This window comes from Moschus berezovskii, chromosome 8 (assembly GCF_049115385.1).
Source record: "Moschus berezovskii isolate FMDL1 chromosome 8, NW_MosBer_1.0, whole genome shotgun sequence".
Taxonomy (NCBI): domain Eukaryota; kingdom Metazoa; phylum Chordata; class Mammalia; order Artiodactyla; family Moschidae; genus Moschus; species Moschus berezovskii.
The window spans coordinates 91,105,645-91,124,124 of NC_142467.1; the positions used below are offsets into that span (position 1 = coordinate 91,105,645).

Genomic DNA, 18,480 nt, shown 5'->3' on the forward strand with positions numbered 1-18,480 from the left:
AAAAGCCCAGTACACAGGAGATACTCCAGGAATGAACAGAGATCAGCCAGGCTAAAACAGTGACCAAGAAGGCACTCTCCGGGGTACACAATTTCAGAGCACTAGACAGGACAGAAGGGCCTATCACAAGCCATAGACAATGCTCAGTTGCCACCATGTCTGCCTGCAGATCTCTCAGAGAACTAGGGAGGCCCAGTAGGTCAGCATCTCTGGGATGAGGCCCCTAGCCAACTCACCCCATCTTTGCTACGTGGCTTCCTTGGCTGGGCCACACAGTGGACAGAGTTGGCCGTCTACAAATGAGACTCAAGAATAAAAGGATTTAAAGCCCAAATATCCTACGAGTAGGGAAAAATGAACAGAGAGGCTGGACCTGGAAGCCCAGAACAAAGTGAGAAACTGCACCCTGGAAGCTTCAGGGACTCTCTGAGCACAAGCCAAAGGAAACCACGGTTCATTTAACAGATAATTAAATCATGGAATCTGCTATCCCAGATATGACATGGGGCAACAGCTTGCAAAACATTCTCTAAACTCTTACAGGGTCAGTGGATCTCTGCAAAATCAGGAACATCTGAGAATGCCCTAAGCTGCAAAGCAATGTTCCCCAACTCTTGATCTCAGGGCCAGGATCTCCTCCAAAAGGGCTGAGGTTGTTGAGCTTCAGATGGTTTACATAAAGCCTCAGGTATCACTCTACAGCAGAAGACACCAGCCTCAGCCTTGAGAGGGTCTTTGATATTCTTCTCCATCTGAAAGGTGTCAATTAGAAAACAGAGACCAGGGGCCTCTGCCCTGGAAAAGGAAACTCCTGCATCCACATTCATGCTGCAAGGGTTCACTGAGCACCCTCCACATACAGGACACAATACCAGGCACTGTCCTCTCACTTGACACTCTCTGGACAGGGTCTCTAGGCAGCAATCCACTAAAGCGTCCCTTCCCCCATTTCCTCGCTTCCTCTAGAGTGCCCAGGTCAGCTTCCGTTCACACAGGCTATTCCTCTGTCTGGGTTACCCTTTATTCAACCTTAATCTGACCACTCCAGCTCATGGGTCCCCTCCTCCAGGAAGTCCCCTGGCCTGAAGCATCCTGTCCTCTACCAAGTACCCACAGTCCAGTGCTCCCTCTGAACACAGCACTCACCACACTGACCCGGGCCTGGCCTTTCCTGGTCTTCAGTCCGCGTGCCCCACTAGGCCAGCAACTCCTTGCAGTTTCTGATAACACTGAAGGGTTCGTTTCTTGAATTAGTTAACTAGTTACAAGTCTCGGCGGCTGCTGAGGCAAAACTGGAGAGAAGAAAAAAAAAAAAAACTTTATCATCCAATAGCCTGTCTTAAAGGGAACCAAACAGGGCCAAGGCTACAGACTCCCAAGCCTCTGTTTGGAGGAAGGTGGACCTAACACCAAGCAGCCCCTAGAGGCCTGCCCGGCGCCCCTGCCTCCTCCAAGCTCCGGGTGCCCTGGGGCCGGGCCGCCCCTTCCCGGGAGCCTGACCCTCGGGGCGGCCACGCTCCCCACCCGGTCCGGCCGCCCCGTGGGGACCGGCAGGAAAGGCGCCGCTGACCTCACCGCCCTTAACTCGGGGAGGGGACTCGGCGGCGGGACAGGAACCCACGCGGGTGCAGAAACAGGGCGGAGGGCGCGGGGCTGCGGCCCGGACGGCGCGACCCCCGGCCCCCAGCTGCCGGCCCCGCGCGGGCAGAAGATTCGGCCTGGGGACGCGGCCGGTACCCGAGCCCCGCGGCGGACCGGGCTGCCAGGCAGGCGGGACGCTCACCCGGACACGCGCCGCTCCCGGCGTTTCCAGAACCTCCCGCGGCGGCGCCGGGCCCGCTCGCACCTCCTCCCGGGCGGCTCCGCCTCCCGCCGCGGCCCGGCTCCGCCCGCTTGAGCCGCCGCCACGTCCCCACCTCCCGCTCCCTCCGGGCTCCCCACCCCCGCCCACCCCAACCCCGCGCCCACCCGCGCCCCCGCGCGCCCCCGCCCCGGGTCCGCGCCCCGACGGCCTCAGCCAGGGGGCGCCACCGCCGGAGACCCCCGGGAAGACCCGGGCCGCCCGGCCGCGGGCAGCGGGCAGCGGGGAGCCGGCCGGGTCCCGGCGGGGGCCGCCCGCCCGCGCCCTTCATGCGGCCGGCCGCTCGCAGCACGTACGCGGCGCCCGCCTCCCCTCGGCGCTCCCTCGCGGGACTCTGCCCGCCCTCCTCCCCCGCCCCCGGGCTGCTAGAGAGGCGCGCACGACCCGATCTTAGTGCGGTGGGGGGAGCATCCCTGGATGCTGGCCGACTCCCCTGGCCCCAGCTCAAGCCCTTTTCCTCAGTGGTGCTGCTGGATATACCGCTCCTACCCTCGCCTCCCCATCATCACCATGAGGTGACAGGGGGTGGGGTCACCCGGCCATGGAGCTGGATTATCAGGGGTTATCAGGGAAGGGGACAGTGGAGAAGGATCTGAAAAGGATCTGGGATCCACCCCCAGGACTAGGTTCCCAGAGGGATTCAGGCTGTCCCCAGTTCCTGGATCCCGTACTCCTGGTGATGAAATGTATGGCTGAATAGGTTGATGAGAAGGGAGACCATCAAAGACCGGTCAAAGCCAGGGGTGGGCGGGGGGGACACACTGGAGTCAACCTTTGTTTTTCCCAAGCCCTTATATACAAAGGGGCCAAAAATAGTGGACGCCACCTTCAGTCAATCCAGCCTGGGAGGAAGTGAAGGCAGGGATGCTGCAAATCTCGCTAGCGGAGGCCCTGGCCACAGAGCAGTTTCCCACGCCTGCTCTGTGAAACTTTCTGCTCATGAATGAGGGGAAGCACTGTCTGAGAATCTCATCAGGGAGCTAGCCCGGAGTGGGAGGTGCCCAGCCTCCGCCCAGACCAGTGTGGGGATATTCCCTGTGGCACACCGTCCAGGCTGGCAGCCCAGACCTGGGGAAGGCATGAGCACACACAGAGATACACACAACACACATAAAACACGGAGTGAACCACTGTTCCGGCCTTTCTCAGCCACCAGCTGATCTCCCCAGAGCTCAACTAAAACCAAACAGAGAGACTTCCCTGCCTCCCCTATACCCTGTTATACCACAGGGAGCCTCCCTCCGTTTGCACAGCTCCTCCCATCCTCTCCCCCTTCTCAAGAGCTTGCTGGATGGATCATCCCTTCTCTATCTTGAATGTTCAACCTCCTCCTCTCAAATGGCTCCACCCCTTGACCTATACATATTGACAGGCCTTGTGACCTCCTTGGTGGTCCAGTGGCTAAGACTACATGCTCCCAATGCAGGGGGCCCAGGTTTAATCCCTGGTCAGGGAACTATGTCCTGTGTGCTGCAACTAAGACCCAGTGTAGCCAAATAAATATTTTAAAAAATGTTTTCAGGCCTCTACTGTGGAAACAATAAAGGGCTTCCCTTGTGGCTCAGCTGGTAAAGAATCTGCCTGCAATGTGGGAGAGTGGGGTTTGATACTTGGGTTGGGAAGATCCCCTGGAGAAGGAAAGGCTACCCACTCCAGTCTTCTTGCCTAGAGAATTCCATGAACTGTATAGTCCATGGGGTTGCAAAGAGTCGGACACTACTGAGCGACTTTCACTATGGAAACAAAACCTCATTAGATCTCACCAGCTACTGCAGTATCTATGTCCTCAACCACAGCAAAATTCTCTGAAAGAGCAATCTGTCCTCACTTTTCTCCCAAACCTCAGAACCCTGCAGTGGGCTTTCTGTCCCCCTCGCAAGACCAAACAAACTCCCCGTAACCTCCAAGTCTAAATTCAATATCCCACTCTCCAGTCCTCATTTGACAAAGGCCCCAGCACCACCTGACACCCCAGCAGCCTTTGGTCACTGCCTCCCGGAAACACTCTTGTCCCACACTATCCTCTCTGGCCATATCTGCCCATTTTCGCCCCCACCTCTCCCCATTAGTCAGTAAAGGTTGGGGGTTCCCTAGAGTTCAGGCCTAGGCACTCTACTTTCCTATTCTCTTTCTAGAACTTCTTCCTATACACAGATGAAGCACATTTGTCTCTTGCCCCTAACTCCTGAACTCCAGACTGGCTGCACAGTCTACATCTCTGCCGAGTGTCCACAGGTTCCTCAGTCAAAGCATGCCCAACGCAGAGTTCATGCTCTCTCCCCTTCTCCTGCTCCAGGCCTCTGGTACTCCCTGCCTCACTGGGGAACCCACCCCCACTCCCACCCCCAGTTACCTCACTGGAAGCCTGGGAATCACCCTCAGCACTTCCCTCTTCACTGGCCCAGGCTGTGTCCTTCCATATCCCACGTCTGTTCAATTCTACCACCTAAATCTCTCTCTAATCCACTCATTTTTCTCCATCCTCTTTCCTTTTTTTAATATATGACCATGGGATGCCATCCTTTAATAACTTGGCACAGGCACCTAAATATCAAAGAGATGTGTACTTTATTTTAAAAATGCACACCATGAGAGTTGCGAATGAAGTTTTATTTGGGGCAAAATGAGGACTGCAGCCCGGGTCTCCATCCTCTTGCCCTTGAATGACTGCAGCAGTTTCCCAGCTGACTGCCCCCCTCCATGATTCCTCCCATCTCTCTTTCATACAGTGACCTCCTCAGAATGCAGCTCTGAACCCATCATTTTCAGCTTAGTAAACTGCATTGTTTTCAGGAAAAAAAATCCTCAAAGTGACCTACAAGGCCGCAAATGGTTTGGCCCCTGCTCACTTCTCGAGCCACACTGACCTTCCCCTCCAGTCCCTGTAACTGGCCATTTTCCCTCCCCATTCCACTCCCAGGCCTTTGCACATTCTTTTCTTTGTCTCTAGAAAAATGTCCCTCCTCCCCAATTAAATCCTTCAGATCCTCCCAGAAGGAATTTCCTCGCTTCCCTGACCAGGTCAAAACCTCCTATAACAGCCTTTCATGCCCTACATGCTTTGTAACAGTTGCAGCAGTTGCTATAGTGGAATGATTGTTTAGTTTAATGTCTGTTCTCCCTGCCCTGCCCACCCCTACACACACACCCGCTGGCCTGGGGTCTCCAGGAGTACATAAACAATGTGTGTTTTTGTCAATCATCACATCCTCAGCAGCTAAAACAAAACTGGGACTCAATAAATATTTCGTGACTACATGAAGGGATGGGTGTCTCCTTAAAGGCTTGTTCCATAAAACTGTAGCCAAAAGGCTGGCTGAGGCCTCCACAGAGTTTCAGAGTCCTGGGCCCCACTCATTCCTAAGTGTCTGCTTCTACTCTTCTTCTGTCTCGTATAAGGATACTTACTGTTGGACTTAGGACTTACCTGGGTAATCAGGATGATCTGACTGTCATGTCTACTTCCTTCACCACTTTGCCTTCCTAGGGATGGGGGCTGCTTCTGTCCTGTTTATCACTGTGTCCCCAGGTCTAGCACCAAGCCTAGAACCTAGAACCTAGACAGAGAGTGGGAAAGAAAAACACAGGAATGAATACATGAATGGATGAATGGACGTGCCCCACTAACGTGGCCTCCACAGGCTTCACCAAGTACACCCATTTTGGGTCACTTAATAAATCAAGAGTCACTTTGAGCAGCCATGTCACACCCCCTTCCTCCCAAATCTACTGCGTAAATACAGCCACACCTCCCTTCTGGTAATGGCTCTATCCTATTCATTCATGCATTCACTCCACAAACATTTGATGGGCGCCAGCTGAGGCCCTGGCTAGGGGTTCAGGAACCATGAAGATCAAAGGGGCTCTGTCTATTGGGGAAAACTGGCAGATGAACAGACGCCCACCTAGTCCCAGTCTAGAGAGCCTTCTTGGGCTCAAGATCAGGTGACTGCCACCTTTGACCCCAGCCTGGTTTCATTTGGGGCATCACCAAATGAAACCCTACCCCCACGCTGTCCCTAAGTGGTAACCCTGGCCAATGGCTCCTCAAAGCAGGCTCGACATGTCTACCCACCACCCCTGCCCCAGAGAAGGACCTGGCATCTCTCCAGAAAGAGATGACAAAAAATCTGTGCTAGACAGACAGGTAACTGGATGAATAGGCGGGCAGGTGTGATGCAGCCTTTTGCTCTAAACCCAGGGGATCCCCATCCCCTGAGCCAAGGACCAGTACCGGTCCACAGAGCAGGAGGGCAAGTAGTGAAGCTTCATCTTCATCTGTATTTACAGCCACCTCCCCCCGCCACCGCCTGACCTCTGCGTCCTGTTAGATTCTCACAGAAGCACGAACCCTACCAAGAACTGTGCATGTGAGGGCTCTAGGTTGTGCGCTCCTTATAAGAATCTGATGCCTTATGATTCTGCATTGTGGTTAGTTGTATAATTATTTCATTATATAGCATAATTACATATTATATAATAATAGAAATAAAGTGCACAATAAATATAATGTGCTTGAATCATCCCGAAAACATTCCCCTCCCTCATCCATGGAAAAGTTGTCTTCCACAATACTGGTCCCTGATGCCAAAAATGCTGAGGACCCCTGCTCTAAAAGGCAGGGGTCTAAAGAGGCATCCTGAGCCTGCCCTGCTCCTGCCTTTCTCCACTCACCTGTGATCCCTGACCGGGGAAGCTGGAGGTCTCCCAGACTGCTGATGACTCTTTCAGGGCCTGGAAACCACAACAGCCGGAAACCTGGCCAGGGTTTATGAGCACCTGGTCCCTTCATGGAATTCCCCAGAGCAGGGTTCCTGAGATCAGCCAGTGCCGCAGAGGGTATTGTGATTGTTGACAAACATCTGTACCCTTCAACACAGTTAGCACGCAGCTGGACTTTGGGTCCAACCCCCCTCTCCAGGTTCCTCCCTTTAGGGACCAAAAGACTGGATATATCTTGACTCAAGGCCAGCGAGAGAGGGCAAGAGGTGCAGCTTGAGTGGGGCCACCTAGTGGTAGCCTTGTGTGCATGCCAAGTGGCTTCAGTCGTGTCTGACTCTGTGACCCTATAGATTGTACAGCCCACCAGGCTCCTCTGTCCATGGGATTCTCCAGGCAACAATACTGGAGTGGGTTGCCATGCCCTCCTCCAGGGGATCCTCCTGACCCAGGGATCAGACCCATATCTCATATGTCTCCCGCATGGGCAGGCAGGTTATTTACCTTTAGCACCACCTGGGAAGCCCAGTGGTGGCCCTCAGTTCAGTTCAGTTCAGTTCAGTCGCTCAGTCATGTCCGACTCTTTGCGACCCTATGAATCATAGCACGCCAGGCCTCCCTGTCCATCACCAACTCCCGGAGTTCACTCAAACTCATGTCCATCGAGTCGGTGATGCCATCCAGCCATCTCATCCTCTGTCATCCCTGTCTCCTCCTGCCCCCAATCCCTCCCAGCATCAGACTCTTCTCCAGTGAGTCAACTCATCACATGAGGTGGCCAAAGTATTGGAGTTTCAGCTTTAGCATCAGTCCTTCCAATGAACACCCAGGATTGATCTCCTTTAGAATGGACTGGTTGGATTTCCTTGCAGTCCAAGGGACTCTCGCTTCAGAAATAGGGCCTCACAGGTAGTCTGGTCTTACAGCCTGGTGTAGGACCCTGGGGTAGATACAGATAATCTGGCAGAATCTCCAGGAGCCTGTGATGCCAACCCTGGACAGGGCCTAATGGGTCCCCCCAGAGCGTCCACTTGGTGCATGCAAAAGATTAGACAGACCCAGTGGAATGGCTACAAGTCCCCTCCTAGCTGCCTACTCCATGGACCCTTGCAACTCAAGACAGCAGTGCAAGCACAAGCTGGGCTGTCATTACAGGGTGGAGAAAGGCATCCAGGGCCTTGGGAGCTATAATTACCCAGCAGGTCCAGGGTAGGCCCTCAGGGTAGAGACAACAGGCTTAGACTTCGTCTTCCCTCCTCACCACACTTGTCCCACTTCCATCTGGAGCAAGAAGCTTCTAGGTTGGTGCCAGTACCCACAGGGCCAGGAATTAGCTAGGTGCAGTGCTTAGAAATCCTGATATTATAAATATGTTTTTTTTTAATTATTGTTATTACAACACAGAGGCCCATCCTACCCCCACTGTCACCCTGGCTGGGGAGGGATTAGGGATGGGTGAGGATGAGGTGAGAGTGGGGATAGCTATCGAACATCTAACTTAGCTACTGTTTAAAAGGCTGAACATTCAGTGGTTTTACTTTTTTTTTTTTCCAGGCCTTGTCAAAATGTCAGGAAGGCAGTAGAGCAGAAGGCAGAGGGGAAAGAAGAGGTGAGATTGCAGTGTTCTCGGGACAGAGCACCCTTGACTTCGTGGGCCCCCAAAATGGGTTTGGATATGATGCTGAGGGCAGGGAGCAGCCACCCCAGGGTGAAAGCTAGGGAGGAGCGGGATCCCATTTGGGATCTAGGGAGAGCATCCTGTCTGCCTGCTGTCAGGAGGAAGAGAAGGAGGAGCAGAGCTTAGGAGTGACTGGGGATGGGGGTGGTGTAGGGTGTACATGACAGCTGATGCTGATCTCAAGTAGGGAATGGCAACGCATAGAGAAAGAAGCGGGTAGATTTAAGAATTAATAAGGAGGTAGACCAGGAAGGCTATGTTCATTCATTTATTCAGCAAATATTTATTGAAAGCTCTGCTCCCCATTCTGTCCTCCCTCTTAGGTTGAGGCCCGAATTCACACCCAGAACGAGGTCTTTTCATCCTTGGCTCCCTTGACCCTGCCACCCCAAAGCAGGTCTTGCTAAAGAAAATCAGTGGCAGCCCTCAGAAAATACGAGAACGGGGAGAGAGTTGGTTACCCCTAGAGATCACACTGGCACCCTTGAGAGTTTCAGACTGTCATGGAATCCTTAATCACAGCGTCTGGTTTCCTCAGTCACAAGGCTCCTTCCACAAACCACCCAGTTAATCATGGTCTTGGCACTAACTAACATTACCCTTCCTCACCCTGTGCTTCTCTCCACCCCCCTCCTATTTTTAAGTGAAAGCACTTCTGCTCCAGTGATGCATGTTTCTAAGGCACCTCATATCCTTTCTGGAATGAGATGGATATCCATCCACGAGTGACCCTAGCCCAGTCAAGTTGTGCAAATTCTGTACTACACAAGCCTGGGGCTCCATTCCCGTCACAGACATTGTAGATTTGATTATTTATGACAATGTACCAGTAGATAGAAATAAAATGAATTGCAAATGGAGTAGTCTTTGCTGATTTGTACAAAACAGTTGTATGATTTGGTATGTCTGGTTCCACACAATCACAGGATCCTGAGTCACCCTTGTGGATAAGGCCTTCAGGAGGCCAACCCCTCCTGTGGGCTCTCTCCAGTCCTCAGCCACCTGGCCTGTATCAGCTGTGGTTGTGGCTCTGACTCTGCCCCAGCCCCTTGAGGAGACGCAGTCATCTGATCTTGCTGGTGAGCCCCGTCCTCTGTCCAAAGAACGCTGCTCCAGACTCTGATCCACCACAGGGAGGCCAAGGCACTCATTCCTCTGGAGGCCCTCACTACTCCACACCACATCAAACTTACTCCAGTACACTCACATCTCATACAAGTACATTTTGTACTTACCCAGTAAAAACATGGCTGAGTCGCAGTTAACTAGTTTCCATGACATAATGCTATAGTTACTAGCATTTCATACAATTTTATTTTTTGTAGTTTTCTGCATTTTTCCCTGTGTCTATCATTTGCATGAACCTGTGAGAAGCTTGATTGACCTGGCCACAGCCTTTGGTGGGAGGATCCCTGCCCACTGGACACGCAGGCACATGCACACATGCACACTGAGGTGTGCATGCATGCACAAGCTTGTGGGACCTGGCCTCTCACACGAGAAGGAGCAGATTCTGTGCTCTGGACCTCGGCTCTGCCCTTAACCCTGACTCTGTCTCACAACTTAATGTTAACTTTGAACCAGAATCTGACTTTATCCCTAACCCTGAACCAGTCAGCTGATGCTTGGAATCAGAAAGATGTCTGCTTCTGTCACCTGCAGGAATCACACCTCCAAGGGGAGCAGGGATAGTTTGGACAGGGTATCTCTCTGGCTGAAGAGTGAAGGTAGAGACATGGCTATCGTGCAGTGTCTGGCCATCAGACACTGTCACGTGTCAATAGTCTCGGGAGCAAGCGTTATTCTCTCATCCCAACAGTCACCAAATATGTCTAGGCGAGGCTGACCCATTGCCTTCATCAAGATCGGGAATTTTTTTTCTTTACTTCATCCCAGAACAAAAGCTGTTATCTGTGTCCCTGGGCTGACATGCAATGGGGCCTCAAATCTCTTTGGAAGAATTCTACTGCCCTGGTCTTGCCCCAACAGCTCCAACTGCAAAAATGAGGATGGCCAGCAGAGGGTGCATGGAACCCACCATGGGCCACCCAGTTAAAGGAGCAGTCCCAGTTTTGCTCAAAAAGCTCCCTCAGTTCTTGATCTCGGGCTCTATTCTGACAACCTGCCAAGGTTTGACGGGAACCCTTGCCTAGAACTGCATAAACAAGAGCAACCATAAGCATGGGCAGATAGAGATGTTTTCCAGGCCTTATGGAATACCTCCAATGCTGGGACCTGTGGTGGGAAAGGCAAAGAGGGTACCATGGGTGACCAAGGACCTTCACAGCCAGTTAAGTTGACTTGCAGTCTGCGGGGAGCCTCAGGCCATAGGATCCAGTAGGCCTAAAGAAAACCCAAGGGCCAGTAGCTCAGTGAAGTTAGGTAAGGAGATGGGGAGACCTCTGATAGGACTCTGAGCGTGCCTAGAATATCATGGCTCCTGTTGAGGAGATTCCTTGAAGAGAGGGGCCACAGGAGAAGGGATGGGCAGTCCTCTTTTGGGCTCCCCTGACGCTCCAAGTGCTTCTCTGATAGGGCAGCTAAGGGATGGAGCGCGCTCCCTGTTCCAGGGAGTGGAACCTAACACTTCACAGGCATCATCTGCGGAGGACACTTCTGCTTGCTCCTTCGGACCCTTGTCTCTCTATCCCCTCCTGCTTTGTGCTTCTGGCTGCCAACCTACATATTGACATAGCAGATGCTCCTGCCCTATGACTTTTGGTTGGATTCAATCTATGGGGAGCACCAAGCCAGGAGGAAGACATGGACTTTGGGAAAGTTGCCTGAAGCCTACACTTGAGGGTCCAGCTCAGTGACCTACCTAGTCTCAGGACTGTCCTGGCTACACTGAGGGGCAGCCAGGCCCATCTGCTTTCTTTTGCAATCGGATCACTCAGCCCAAGGCCTCAGAAGCCTTCTACACCCTCACTTACTTTCAGTCAGTCAATAAATAATTGATGACACATTCTCTGTGCCCAGTCCTAGGTGCCCAGGGACACAGACACAGAGCTGAAGTGAGTCTGACAAAAGCTTTGACAGAGCTAATGGGGTGTTGTTTTTTTTTTTTTGGTTGGGGAGGGGGCAAGGACACAGACAACGAAATTGATGATGAGTCACAGGGGCTGAGGGAACCTGCCGAAGGGCATCTCACCTCCTAGTGGTCAGTTGAGGGAGTGGGGTTTGGGCCTCTGAAAAGTCAGCCAGGGGGAGTAATGGAGGTCTGGGAGACAGAAGGTGCAAAGGCTAGGGTGGGGGAATTCCCTGGCGGTTTGGGTAGACTCCAGCAGTTGGTGATGGACAGGGAGGCCTGGCATGCTGTGCTTCATGGGGTCGCAAAGAGTCGAACACGACTGAACGGCTGAACTGAACTGAACTGAACTGAACCAGTGGTTAGGACTCTGTACTCTCACTGCTGAGGGGCCAGGTTCAGTCCCTGGTTGGGGAACTAAGATCCCACAAGCCATGCTGTGTGGCCCAAAATAAAAAAATTAAAAGCCTGGGGGAGGGGGATGACTAATTCACATGGAAGCCTGTGCTGGCCAGGCAGGGCCTCCTTCTGCCCACTGGAAAGCTGCTTGAACTTCATAGACTCCTGCCAGCAGGCATGGAATGGCATGTATATCCAGGGCCACTTTAAACTTTTATTTTAAAACTTATTAAAATATAATCAGGTAGCACTACGTAAGAGATGTGGGTTCAATCCCTGGACTGGGAAGATCCCCTGGAGTAGGAAATGGCAACCCACTCCAGGATTCTTGCCTGGAATCAGACACGACTGAATGCACACACACACACACAAACACACACACACAATTAACCAAAAGAAAACTGCTTATCTTAATATATAGCCCAATGTGTTTCAAATATATGTAAATTCATATTACCATCACTTAGATCAAGATATAGACTATTTCCATAATGTCAGAAGGCTCCCTTGCATCCCGATGATAGTCAATAAACCTTCCCAAAGTTGACTACCATTCTTTCTTCTTTGATTATTTTTTTCAGATTTTGAATTTTATAAATGTGAATTTATACACTATATACTTTTATGTCTGCTTCTTAAATTCAACATTATGGTTGTGGAAGTGCCCCATCTTGCTGTTTTTGGTAATACATCATTCTATTTCATTGTTGTATGGTATTCCATTATTTGAATATGTCATAATTTATCCATTCTATTGTTGGCAAACATTTGGACTGTTTCCAGTTTTTAGGTATTTTAAATAAAACTGCTTTGTATATATTTGCACATGTACATTCTTATTTCTTAGTGGAAATAAAAATTCATTTATGTAGAATATAAACCCAGAAGTGGAATCACTAGGTCATAGGATATACACATATTTAGCTATAGTAGTTACTTCCATGGAGAAGGCAATGGCAACCCACTCCAGTACTCGTGCATGGAAAATCCCCATAGGCAGAGGAACCTGGTAGGCTGCAGTCCATGGGGTCACTAAGAGTCAGACACGACTGAGCGACTTCACTTTCACTTTTTACTTTCATACATTGGAAAAGGAAATGGCAACCCACTCCAGCGTTCTTGCCTGGAGAATCCCAGGGACGGGGGAGCCTGGTGGGCCACCGTCTGTGGGGTCGCACAGAGTCGGACACGACTGAAGCGACTTAACAGCAGCAACAGCAGTTACTTCCAACCATTTTTCTAGATGGTTGTACAAAATTACTCTCCCAGCAGCAGTGTATGAAAGTTCCAGTTGTTCCACACAACAATGTGGGAAATCCTCAGGGGAAAAGCCAGGGTAAATGTGAAACTCACTACACATTATTCCCTTTTCTCAAGGATCATAATCCTTCCATTCTTACCTGCATTAGTTGTTCTCCAATGTCCTCAAATAGTTGTCCTTTATGTTTCCTCCAAGTTTCTTAATTGTTTTTGGCAGGATTATTATTCTGATACTACCTGCCACCATGGCTAGAACTGAAAGTTTTATTCAGTTCAATTCTGACACCAGATTAGAAAATACTGGAAAGGGATAGGCCCCACTGGCCCAGCTGTTTTTAGCTCCAGCTTAGAGTCTCAGACACCTGTGGCATCACATCCACATTCTGAAGTAAGCCTCCCTATTTTCCTTTCTTCTTTTAAAATTTTATTACATTCCAACCATGGGTGAGTAACTGGTAATAAACTAACTTCTCCACTGTAAAGGAATACAAAGCTAGATAAAACATTTACAGTAACTGATTACAGGCATTGAACATCAAACAACCTTCATTCTTGAGAGAAAGGAAACACAGGAGGTGAATTCCACATTCACTAAAGTTCTTTGCCTAGGGCATTTTCCAAACTGAGGCCGAAGGAAGTGGAGCCCAAACAGAGCAAAGCAGGTGAGTAAAGGAAATGGAGATCAGAGATAGAGGAGACAGGTGGCTGAACTTGTGGGGCAGGGCATTAAAGAGCAAGGAGGGAGCTGCATGGAGAAGGAGCTCTAGAAATCTGCACAGAGACACTCTTGAGGCTTTGTTTAAGTTGCACAGGTGCAGAGAAAGACTCTTTGAAGCCTGATGGATAAAAAATTCTGTGAACTAAACAGAGATTCCAGAGTTCACACAGGGCTGAGACCTGATCTGGCCAGAGTGGAAAGACCTTGCTGAAAACCCTGAACATTTAATTAAAATCTTAGAAAGTCCATACCTTAGGAATAGGGCCACTCTAGCCATATATAACTGTGGTGTTGGAGAAGACTCTTGAGAGTTCCTTGGACTGCAAGGAGATCCAACCAGTCTATCCTGAAGTAAATCAGTCCTGAATACTCATTGGAAAGACTGATGCTGAAGCTGAAACTCCAATACTGTGGCCACCTGATGCGAAGAACTGACTCATTTGAAAAGACACTGAGGCTGGGAAAGATTGAAGGTGGGAGAAGAAGGGGACGACAGAGGATGAGCTGGTTGGATGCTATCACTGACTCGATGGATATGAGCTTGAGTAGGTTCCAGGACTTGGTGATGGACAGAGAAGCCTGGCATGCTGCAGTCCACGAGGTCACAAATAGTTGGACACGACTGAGCAACTGAACTGAACTGAGCCATATAGAATGCATTACTTTACACCTGCCCTAACAAAGCCTCAATAAGATCAAATTAAGCCTCTAGTAGATTTACCCAATGAAACAAACTCAACACTCCATAAAGAAGAGCATAATCCAGACTCAACAATGTACTGTCCACCATTCCCAACATACAATCAAATATTACCAGACATATGAAGAAGCAGGAAAATATGATATATAGCCAGGAGAATAGAAACAGATTCAGAGATAACACAGATATTGGAAATAGCAGATGAAGACTTTAAAACACCTATTATAAACATGTTCAAGAATTTTTCAGTGATAAGATGGACATAACAAATGAACAGATATGCCATCTCAGCAGAGAAATGGAAACTGTAAAAAAGAACTAATGGAAATTCTAGAACTGAAAAACATAATATATAAAATGAAAGTTTTACCAGGTAGTCGTAAGAGTAGACTTGGCTCTGCAGAAGAAAAGTTCAATAAACTTGAAATCAAGTCAATAGAAGCCATTTAAATGGAAACACAGACAGAAAATGGACTGAAAAAAAGTGAATAGAGCTTCAGGGAAATGACTTGGAAACAATATCAGGCAGACTAGTATACATAAAATTAGAGCCCCAGAAGGAAAGGAAAGAGATTAAGGTGAAACTTTAAATAAGATGGTGACTAAAATTCTAAATTTTATTTTAAAAATTATTAACTCATCATCCCCAAAAGCTTAGGATTATAAAACCTCAACCAGGATAAATACAAAGGAAACCACATCCAGGCACATCATAATCAAATATCTTAAAACCAAAGAAAACATCTTAAAAACAATGAAAGTCACAAACACATTACATTAAGAGGAGCAATGATAAGAAAGAACACTTATCAATCATCAGAAGTAATGTAAGTCAGAAAACATAAAAAATATATAGCATATTAAATATGCTATTAAAAGTCAACCAAGAATTCTATATCCAGAAAAACTATCTATATAAAAGAAATGAGAAATAAAAATATTTTTAATTTTTAAAAAAGCTGAGAGAATTTATCACCAGTGAACCTGCATTACCAGAAATGTTCAAGGAAGTTCTTCATGCTGAGGAGAAATGATACCCGATGGAAACTTGGCTCTAAACAAAAGAACAAACAAAGATCTGTAACAAGTAAATATAAAATATGTTTTATTGTTTCCTAAACAATTGAAGAGACAACTAAGTATTTAAAGCAAAAATAACAACTCTTCATTATGGAGTTTATCATGTTTGTAGAAGTAAATGTACAACAATACAATAGAAAGGAAGGGAGGGGTAAGTGGGAGTATATTATTGTAAGGTTTTTATATAAAAAGGGAAGTTTATCCTTTTCTCCTTTATTTTTCATTTTATTACCTTCATCTTTCTAGTTATAAATACAATACAAACTTATTTACATAAAATTAAAACCCTGACAAAACACATAACCTAGAAAATGTAAATGTTTCAAAACACTATCACCAGTGGTAAATATCAATAGTTGTGACTTAATAGTTTTAAAAGGTATTAAAAATCTGAACACATATACAAATATACCTTATTCTGCTCCATCTGACTAGATCCCTCTACCAGTCATGGAAGTTTTTCAATTGACTCTCCTGGATTTTATGAAGACACAACTATGATAACATCTGCCAGCAATGACCCTCTGACTCTTTCCATTACTTACTTCTTTTACTAATCCATTATTTTTTTCCACCTTATTGTCCTAGTAAGGACCTCCAAAGCAGCACTGCATGGCAGTAGTGAAAGGGACATTGTTTGGATAATGTCCATTGTTTGGACGTGAATAGGAACTGTAGAGCTGGAAGCCCAATATTGGCTTTTGGTTTCCAGGATATGTTATTTAGGGCTTCCCCGGTGGCTCAGTGGTAAAGAATCGTCAGCAATGTGTTAGAAGCAGGTTCACTCTCTGGGTTGGGAAGATGCCCTGAAGGAGGAAGTGGGAACACACACCAGTATTCTTGCCTGGAAAATCCGATGGACAGAGGAACCTGGTGGGCTACAGTCCATGGAGTGGCAGAGTCAGACACGACTGAGCACACATGCACACATGTGTTATTTAAAAAGCTTCCTCCTCATCACAATTTTCCGACTTTTTAACTGTGAATACCTGGCGAGTTTTATCAAATGTTTTTTGGGCTGATGACAGTGTTCCTTTTTTCTCTTTACTCTATTAATCAATGGATTTTATAATGTTAAATCAAGCTTGCAATCCTAGAAAATCACCAAGTCGATAACTATGTTAACATGCTATGGAAATCACTTTGCTGTATTCATAATGGATCTGCCATTTTCTTTGCAGGGGGCTGCCTTGGTGTTAGCATAATAAATAGATCTTAACAATAACTGTGGGAACTCTGGCTCAGGAGCACCACAGTTCTCAGAGAGAGAATGCTTGTGTTCCTTGGCTGGGCCAACAATACTGCATGCTTGAATGCCCAATGTCACAGCTCTTTGCGGTCAGCTTGTTTCAGTCCTAGACACAGCTACCTCTCAGGGCCTGCTGGTTCCAGAGTTGTGGGCAGGGCCCGTTCCAACACTCGGCGCATGTCTAGTCCAGATCTGCCATTTTCCCTTCCTCTTCCCTGAGATGAGACAGTTCTTGCTTAACTCTCAGCACGTAGAAAACTCATTAGACATTCTCTTTGAGCAATCCTGGCTTCCTGTGTGGGAGAGGCACCCCTCTACACCTCCTCAACCCTGCCTCTCCTATTCCTTAGGCAATCCTACCTTCCTGCAAATAAGATGACCTCACAGGCAGCAAACAATCTGATCAGGTCCTCTCAGCGGGGGCCACGTCACATGTACACTCTGTGTAGGGGGTGGGAACAAGAGATGTGGGGTGTGAGGAACTCAGCCTCCGACACTGAGGGCTCTGCCCACGTCCCACTGCTGAGCCTGGGTGTACACAGCTATGGGCCTAGCCTTGGGAGGAAAAGTAAGGGGGAAAGGATTTTTGAAGATGCCTGGGTGCCAAAAATACAGCCACCCAGGACATGAGGCTGACTCATGAATCCTACTCCAGCCCATTCACTCCATGGGCCTGGAGTAGCCTGAACCCAGCTTCACCCTTCCAGGCCTGTATCTGCCTTTTTCTGCTCTAATCCCCATGGCCCCCTGCACCTGGATTCCCATACTCTGGGGCCAGCTGGCAGCTGCTGCACTCTAGGGGCATAGCTCTGCTCCACTCTCCTAGCAACACAGATGGCCAGGCTCACACCAGGTGGTCACAGCTGGGGTGTCCCAAAGCCAGGCCCGGAGGTGAAGTCAGCTTGAATAGTCCATGCCAGCCTGTGACTCAGTCGCTAGAGGCACCACTTGGCAGTGCTGGGCACCACCAGGGAAGGCATTTCACCAAGACAAATCGGAGACTAAAGTTGCTGGGGCTATAGAGGGGTGGGCAGCCCTTAGAGTCAGAGGATGCAGCTGGGACGACAGGCAGGAAACAGCGCCATGCTTGCTGGACCCTTGGGGAAGTCTTCGAGGCCTCCATCAATCTCATCGTGGTCTCCAAGACCCTCGGGTAGTAGGAGACAGAGGCTAAATCTATACCAGTAAGAAAGTTACGAGGGGTAGGGGCTGCTCAGGTTCATCTTGAGGAGAAGGACTAGGAAGTCTGGAATTTAAATCTTTTAAGTTATCTCCAAATGAGGCTATACATTTTACATGTGTGTTATAAGCATTCAGTTGTTCAATACTCAGGCCTAAAACAGTGCCTGACCCATAGGAGGCTCTCAAAACTATTTGTTGAATAAATGACCAAAGCATAAATATAATAAACCATGATTCTTGAAACACGATTTTCAGGGACTTCCCTGGTGATCCAGTAGTCAGCCCGCCAATGCAGAGGACACGGGTTCAATCCCTGGTCCAGGAACTAAGACCCCACATGCCAAGGGGCAACCAAACCTGTGCACCACAATTATTGAGCCCATGCACCTACAGCCTGTGCTTCACAACACGCGAAACCATCGCAATGCGAAGCCCGTGCACCACAAAAAAGAGTAGCTCCCACTTGCCTCAATTACAGAAAGCGTGCCCACAGCCATGAAGAGCCCATGCACCACAATGAAGACCCAGTGCAACCACTAGATAAACAAACAAACAAAAATCCTAACAATAAACAAAAAACACTATTCTCACGTTTTTTCCATATTT

General features: G+C 48.7%; 1 protein-coding gene across 11 annotated transcripts in view; it reads right to left on the reverse strand.

Moving 5' to 3' along the window:
• The window catches only part of P4HA2 (prolyl 4-hydroxylase subunit alpha 2), a 36,927-nt gene extending 31,509 nt beyond the window's left edge, over positions 1-5,418 (reverse strand). For 3 of the 11 annotated variants that reach the window (XM_055429548.2, XM_055429544.2, XM_055429552.2), the window contains exons 1-2: positions 1,784-1,926; positions 1,147-1,292 (exon numbers count right to left, since the gene is read on the reverse strand). The gene's annotated coding sequence lies outside the window, so the exon portion shown is untranslated. The other 8 variants (XM_055429549.2, XM_055429551.2, XM_088838832.1 and 5 more) reach the window with 6 other exon arrangements.
• Positions 5,419-18,480: the final 13,062 nt, after the last annotated feature.